The sequence below is a fragment of the Symphalangus syndactylus genome, chromosome 5 (genome assembly GCF_028878055.3).
Source record: "Symphalangus syndactylus isolate Jambi chromosome 5, NHGRI_mSymSyn1-v2.1_pri, whole genome shotgun sequence".
Classification (NCBI taxonomy): Eukaryota; Metazoa; Chordata; class Mammalia; order Primates; family Hylobatidae; genus Symphalangus; species Symphalangus syndactylus.
In genome coordinates, this window is record NC_072427.2 from 10,568,830 (window position 1) to 10,576,990 (window position 8,161).

General features: G+C 42.7%; 1 long non-coding RNA gene across 1 annotated transcript; it reads left to right on the forward strand.

Moving 5' to 3' along the window:
• Window positions 1–1,070: 1,070 nt before the first annotated feature.
• Window positions 1,071–2,941, forward strand: LOC134736698 (uncharacterized). Its single transcript, XR_010120953.1, has 3 exons — window positions 1,071–1,443; window positions 1,922–2,002; window positions 2,178–2,941. It is a non-coding gene; the product is annotated as an uncharacterized lncRNA (long non-coding RNA).
• Window positions 2,942–8,161: the final 5,220 nt, after the last annotated feature.

Sequence of the window (8,161 nt, forward strand, 5' to 3'; positions counted from 1 at the left end):
AACATCACCTAATATTATGAAAGCCAGTGTTTCTTAAAGAGAAAAAAAGTCTCTGGAGGAACTGGAGGAAGAAGCAGCCCTGACCCAGGAAGAAATTTCATACGTGCAGCATGATTTTTCACAGCACACCTGAAAATCGCCAAGCAATTCCTTCCGTAAGTGACCTATTTCTCTGCCAGGGCAAAAGAGTTGACTCATACCTCAAAGCAAACGATTTTGCTCTATGACAAATAGTACTTAAATTTAGGTTCTGGTGTGCTCTGTAGGAGGTGATAATTAACATTTATTGAAAAGGATTATTTTATTTATTGAAAAGCATTATTTTATTTTTTAATGTACCAGATAATGCCTTTTGTAGTTTATCTACATTAACTCATCTAATTTTTGCAATAGCCCAAGGGAAAGATGTTAATATTTTCCCCATTTTATAGATTGTCAAAGGTCACACTGTTGCACCAGAGTCCATGACCTTTCCACTCAAAAATGCTGGCTTGTGGAAATTCATGGTGTTTCCAAAAAAATTCATGAGAGGTAAGGCAAACCCAGAGCTAAACTTATTTCTACTTTGAATCACCACTTTTGGTGATCAAAGTCCCCTACGAATTGAAGAGAAAATCACCCGTTAAGCCTCACTGTCCTGTTTTTAATCATATCAGCCAAGGAAGGGTTGGGGAGTCATAGGACGGAAGTCAAATTGGGAAGACCCAAAGATGGATGAGCGAGTCTGAAAATGGCGGACAGTTCTGGGCTCTGCTAGGGACTGGGGAAGAGGCCTTGGATGAGAATCTTCCAGCCTCCTCACCAGGAGCCTAGTACTACTAGCTGCCCATTCCGTCAGAATCATTGCTGAAGATCTGCCGCACCCTAGACATGCCTCTTAACTGATTTTAAAACAAACACGTCCGTGTATCTGAGGTCTCTGAGCTGGGGTTCACTAGGTAGCTCATTAGTAATTTCTTGCTCAGCAGCGTTTGGGAATGTTTGCAGAATTTCCCTTTCATGGCATGAAGGACTCTCCGATAGAAAGTCACACAGGGATGTTTTGAAATGGCTGGGAAGGTAATCTGATCCACACTCTGGCATGTCTTCTCACACCAGCAAAGTGGCGTTTGTCACCGGTTGCTTTTACCAGTTGTTGGGTGGACCATTTTTGGTAGCTCTTTTCTTTCCCTCATTCTTGTTCCACTTCGACTCTATCTCTCTGATTTTCTTTTCCCCTTCTTTCTATTTCTAGGGCAGTTTCTCCCTGTCTCTCTGTCTCTGAATGTCCCTCTCTGTGTCTCTCCTACTTGTCCCTTTTCCCTAACCGTCCCCTTCCCACCGCTGGCTCAGGTCCTTCTCCTGGAAGCAAAGGCATTCCTCATCCAGACCAGCAGCTGGCATTTTCGGGACTCCAGCTACACAACACATACGGCCTTCAAAGGTTTCCGTGGAGCTTTTCATGTAAGATGTAGTTATTAATTCTCCTTCAGTGTTTAAAGACTCAGCCGGTGGGAGTGAAACGTGGCCTATCCGCGCCAGCTGAGGAGCTGATGAAATCTTGGCCTGATCTGTTATCTCCCAATGCTTTAAAGGTCTTTGACTGGGAGATTAGAGAACAAGGTTACAGTGACAATTTGTTTACACGCAGGGAGAGATTAAGATCTCGTTGAAAAGGAATAAAAATAACATCATCTTGAGCTGTCACAGCATGAGCCCCATTGTAATCAACACTGGTCTGATTTCAGGGATAATTTAAGACCAATTTATTATCTTAATTAAAAAAAAAAAGAAGGGAGAATTCAGTGTTTCAGATGCCAGTTAGATCGTTGGACAATGATGCCCCTGGAGGTTCCACATACAAAATAGAACGCTCACAAGATGAGGATCTCCTAGGGGATAAAAATATACAACTTTTTTTCCCTTTAATTTCTTTTTTAAGGTACCAACATCAAGAGGAGATGAAAAAGCAAAACGATGTGCTGTTTGAATATTGTGACTGTTTTTAAAGACAGATAAAATGGTAAAGAAAATAATTCCCATTCATCCTTTTGTTTAGTTTTTGGCATTGTAGCTGAGATTCTCCTAGCAATTGTTTTCCCCTTCTGCCTTAAGGAAATCCGCTAAAAATCTTGGGTTTTGGCAGGCTCGATTTTCTCATTTTCCCTCATAACTAATTCTTCTGCTTTTTAATCCAGAGAAACTGGGAACAATCCGGCCTAAGATGGAAATAAATCTGGGAAGCTGAGAAGAGTGTGATTTGCGATCGCACCACCCACTGGCCTCCCCCTTCAACGTTCTCCTGCCCAGTGTGAACTTCACTTCTGGCTTTCTCTACAAAAGTGGCCATGAGCGCCCAATGCACAGAATGAATTCGGCCACAAAGGGGCCTTTGAGAGTTACCGAGGAAAGGCCCCACTGGGAAACCAGGTGGATGGCAAACGTTCCCTTTTCATTACAAATGAGTTCAGGGACAGGGCCACCCCGATGGGACTCTCAACTCCATCCGAAAGCCAAGCCCCACCAGCCCACTCATTTGAAAACCAAACAGGTTTCCTTCTGTCTCCCCTCTCCCTGTTTACAAACACGTTTACAAGTGCTTGATAGGTGACCTTATTTACTTAGTAACCTGTGGATTCATTTATCTTGAAATTAGTAGGTAATGAAGTGGAAAACCTCAACAGCCCTCCCACTAATTAACATGATAATAAGATTGTTTTGCTACAGAGGTACAATTAGCATGTATGAGCCAAAGGGGAAGAAAGATCAATAAAATGTCTGAAGGGTACTACTCCCAGGTCTCCAGAAAAGGATAAAGGAGGGAAACTACAGATTTTAAGATCCATCCGTGTAAACACATCCAACTCTGAGACCGGATGCGACCGAAACGATTTGATGCCTGCTGGAGAAGGAGGTGTGGAGATAACTGAAAGGAATTAATTACAAAGCACACATTTTGGTGCAGTCGTTGGCCTTTGAAAATAAAAGGGAAAAGTTGTGGTGAGTTTCAGCTGCTCATCTTAAAGATGCTTTGATGGGGGTGGGTGGGGGTATAGAATGCGGTAATTACCCCTATAAATGGTTCCATTTGTTCCTTTTCTCTATCCCCCCCAAAGTTAAATGGCTCAGATATAAAACTTAAAAGGAGATTCTTCTTGCACATCTAGTGTCAGCATACATTTTCATGAGGTGCCTTAACACACAGAGTGCACAGCTCAAATATTTATTTATTCCACAGACTGAGGTGTGTAGAGTCAATAAATATGACTTTAAAAATTGCCTCAATATGTATTTACCCAGTAGACTCATTTCTTGGGTAAATTACATGGATTTTGGTAACCTTCCGTGACATTTTTCCTTGATTTTAAACATACACAAACAAAGAATTTAAATGTCCAAAGTGTCTAAATAACCTAATTGAACTTATGACACAAGCCAGGAGGAGCCAGGAGACTTGGTTGTGGCAGGAAAAATGCAAGTGTTCTTTGATAGATAAAATGAAGGAAACTTTCTGATCAACAGCAACCCGTGTTCACTGAGTATCACCAATGCTTTGTAGGAGGCTCAATTTATAGCATTCTTCACAAATACAAAAATATTGTGTGTCACATTTCACCATCTCCTGTCTTCTGTCCTCCCTTGAAAACACAGATTTGTGTTTTCAAGACAGTAGATGGTGAAATGTGACACGTAATATTTTTGTGTCACACATAGATTTTCCTGTTAAATTCCACAAATGATCACCCCTAAAACGCATGCTCTCCATTGCACTGGCCATCTGGCTTTGCATTTGATTTTTATGATAATAATTCTAAAATCCCTGTATCGCCCACCACCTTTAAAACTGGTTGGTCCCAGTATATGGACAAGAAGATTCTGTTACTGACAATGGAACATTCTCAGCACAATTTCAAAAAGGAAATCTGTTTACCTCTTACCAGTCTGAAAAAGAATTATCTTTAGTGGATTTTTCAAGTGACCAAGTCAGTAATGTTTTCATTTTGGAAATCATGTCAACTGATGGAAGTGTTGATTTGCTTATATCATGAAAGGAGACTTCGGAGGGAAGTCGTTTTCCATTTCTTTGTTTTTCTTTCCTTTCCTTTTGTTATTTTTTCTTCTCTCTCTCCCTACCCAGCATCTATAGGTTTCTAAAAACCTGGCCAACATCTACATGCTTTGCATTAATTTTTAAAGGTAGATTATAATTGCTTGAAATTTACAGCTTTAGAGTGAAGAGGAGAACCCATTCTTATTTCTGAAAAGCATTTCCATGATTTTCTGAGTTGTCCTGGATTTAATTAGTAGTATTTGGGGCAGTGAATGGCAGAGGTCCGAAAGAAGGGCTAAGCATTCCTGGGGAGAAGCTGGAAGCTGCTTCCTGAACAGTCATCCTACTAGACATTAAGTAGGGCTGCGGGCCCATGTGTGTTGGTGGACACCAAGGAATGCTTTGAGCAAAGGACCCTGGGGAAGAAGGAAAAGGGAATGGGCTGTGCACATGAGGTCTTCTTGCTTCCTCCTCTGCACACTGGTTTGGTGAAAAGCCAATGCAAGGCTCACTCTGATGATTATCCACTACTTAGTGAGAAAAACCAACACTTCTAGCTTTTAAGTAGACACACAGACACCTGCACAAGCCCCTGGCTTTTTCTGATGTTTTTAGCCTCATAACAGACCTTACCTTTGACTTACTGGGTTGTAAGAATGTGGGAATTCTTACAATGAGAAACCAAGAGAGCCATTCACAACCATATGTAAAAAGGATTACCAATCTTTTGGAACTTCAGCACACCATTTTTTTCTCCATTCCGTAGCATTGTCACATAACCAAATATGCATGCCCATACAGGGCACATGCAAATTCTAAAACCCAAGTGAATTTACTTTAAAATAATTTTTATTTCAGAATAACTTGAGAATTTTCCAATATCTCTGGAGATCATTGGAGGCACCCTAGGGTGTCATACAATCTTGCCTAGGTAAAGCTGCCCTAGAAAAAAGAGTATTTTAATAACCAAAGTCGATTCCTCTTAGGAAGAATTCCCTTTGTGTTCTATAACTTAGCTTTAATTCGAAAGTCCTCATCTTCGAACAGTCAGAGCAATATGATGTAGCCCAGGAGAGTCGGAAGTTGAATTCCATTCAGAGAAATGTACAACTCGGAGAAATGAAACTGCACTGCATTAGTACCGGCTAATTCTTTCAGGGATAAAACAATAGTCCCCACTTGTTGGGTGCAACACGTACCCTCTAGTTTTCTCAATCCTCAAAGATAAATATTAATGCCTCCATTTTACAGATGGCAAAACTGAGGCTTAGAGAGCCCTGTAGCCATCTCAAAGTCCAACAGCCAGTAGGAAGAGAGGTGGAATTAAACCTAAATTCCTTTGGTTCCAGCAAAAGCCCCTATCAGTATCTCACTGTCTTTCTTGGGTTGATGAACTATCTTGCTGGAAACCCCCTTAAGAGCCAGTTTTGAAACTGTTTTGAAGTCCCCCTGACTTCTGTCTCCAGAAAGCGTTTATTCTTTGGTGTACTTACTATATTGGCAACTTATGTTAATAATTTTTAAAGCCACGACCCACTGTGAGGTCTAAACATTTCTTCTGGCTGGAACTTCCCCGACAGCATATATAAAGCTTCTCACAACTTAACAGCAAGCTTCCTTCATTTGGTTTTAATGACTTTGTGAAATAAATACCCAAGATTGTTACTAAAAAATAAAGTGTTTCAGTGGGAGAATATAGAAGACATAAATTTAACTTAATATAATTCCCTTACTCCTTGTCAAGGGTGAACATGTGACGAGAAATTTTTAGAAGGGCTCCGATGAGCTGGTTGTAATAAGTAGCCTTTTTGGCCTAGATTTGTATCTTCCTTGAGAATAGTAGTAATTTTCGAGTTTCTTTCCAGATTTTTTTTTCCTTGCATATCCACTGTACAATTGGGATCTTGTCTCAAGGTGTGAAGCTTTTGCAAATTTATAAAATCATGTCGTCTGCCTTGCATTCTTGGGAAGTACCTGACATGAACAAGACTGAATCCCCGGACTGCTCACAAGATCACAACTGCCTCTCTTGTCACCCGGCTCTGTGAGCGTGGGCCGTTTTGGCATTATTCTGCTGTTTGGACAGCCCTGTGGAGGCACAGGTCGCTGAGCATTGTATTTCCTCCACACATTTTCTCAACAATGTTGCCTTGCAGTTTGAAAGACAAGCAGGGCGGCCCAGGTATCACATTCCTCCAAGTCTCCCGGGCAGGACTGAGCTTTAAATGTGTGGGGACCAGTAGCACACGAGGAGCCTCCCAGGTCAAGGGAAGGTGGGGTTGGGAGGCTTGTCACCGTTGTCTACTGAGGAAGGAAACCCAGCCCCAGTTAAAACCTGGGCTCCTGGGGAGCTGGCTGGGAGAGAGGGCATGTGGAGGGTAGGAGCCGCTGGAACAGGTGTGATGTTAGAGTCTCAAGTAAGAGAATGGCCATGGTTTTTCCTCATCTTGGTGCTTACAGTAGTTTTAGAGGAAGAGCTTCCAGGTGCTTCTGTGAGTCAGGGTTCTCGTGCACTCATGCTAGTCACCCCGGTAGGTGACTTCAAGGCACTCTGTTCATAGCCCCTGGTTGCACACTCACAGATGGAAAGCAAGGGACCCATGGGATGTGTAAGGAGAAGCACTCTGCCTACAAACCCATTAGCATCCTAAGACTGGTCACCATGGGACAGTGACGACATGACTTTTGGCTGTCAGTCAGTCCTTTTGAAACGGGGCATTCAGTTTCTTTCTCCCTCTCCTCCTTCCCCTCCCCTCCCCTCCTCCTCCCCCTCCCCCTCCCCTCCCCTCTCCTCCCCTCTGCTCCCTTCCCTTCCTTTCTTTTCTTGACAGAGTTTTGCTCTTGTCGCCCAGGCTGGAGTGCAGTTACACGATCTCAGCTCACCGCAACCTCCACCTCCCGGGTTTAAGTCATTCTCCTGCTTCAGCCTCCTGAGCAGCTGGGATTACAGGCACCCGTCACCACATCCAGCTAATTTTTTTTGTATTTTTAGTAGAGACAGGTTTTCACCATGTTGGCCAGGTTGGTCTTGAACTCCTGACCTCAGGTGATCCGCCCACCTCAGCCTCCCAAAGTGCTGGGATTACAGGCGTGAGCCACCACACCCCGGCCTGTATTCTTTTCTTTTTGAAGCCAGTCAAACTTAACAGTGGGTAATTCTGTATTCTTTATTGGGGTGAATGATAGTTACTAAATATGATCTACTATAATCTAAAATAAATCGTCAGTGCTTTTTATTTGGTTATTTTCTTTTTCTTTCTTTTTTCTTTTCTTTTCTTTTTTTTTCTTTTTGGTAAAGCAGAGGGGTTTATTTGGCTCACGTTTCTGCAGGCTGTACAAGAAGCATGGCACCAGCATCTATCTGCTCAGCTTCTGATGAGGCCTCAGGAAGCTTTCCCTCATGGTGGAACACAAAGGGGAGCAGGCACGTCACACGGAGAGAGAGAGAGAGCAGGGAGGGAGGTGCCAGACTCTTTAACATATTTGGTTATTTTTAAATGATGAAAGTCATGAGCGTGTGCTGCAAAGTCTTTTATTTACGTCTAGCATTTATATGTTATTTAGTGTTGTTTGTCTCCTTGTTCTGTGTGATGACCAGATGGCACAGGGTTGCAGGAGTGCGTGGAATTTGGAGTTAGGCTACTTCTCAGAAACCGTTGTTCCTCACTGAGCCTCTATGTCCTCATCTGCAGAGTGAAGACAAGCGGTTTCTTGAGGGTTGCTAAGGGGATCCGAAAATTGATCCTGGCATTTTGGGGCCCTTCAGCAGGAGGCAACCTCTGTGTTTTTTGTTACAAGTACTCTTGAAACAGGTTTGAATTCATAGAACACACCTGGCCTACTGCTAAAGAGAAATACACTATACAAATGGTCCCAACATCTTCAGAGATCCATTCAGAGGAGAGCAAAAATCCCTGATTCATGCTGAACAGGAAGTCTATGGATTGAAGTCCCTGACAAATTTGCCAAAAGAGGTGATTTAGTCTCTTTGCTGCCCATTCACAAGTTACAGAAACTCCCAGAGCCATAGTTGCTGCTTCCACAGCTGAATCAAGAATTAGCCTCCAAAGTCAGAGCATGACCTTGCCAGAAGCTATTCATTCATTCCCGCCAGCACTCAGGCACCGTGCT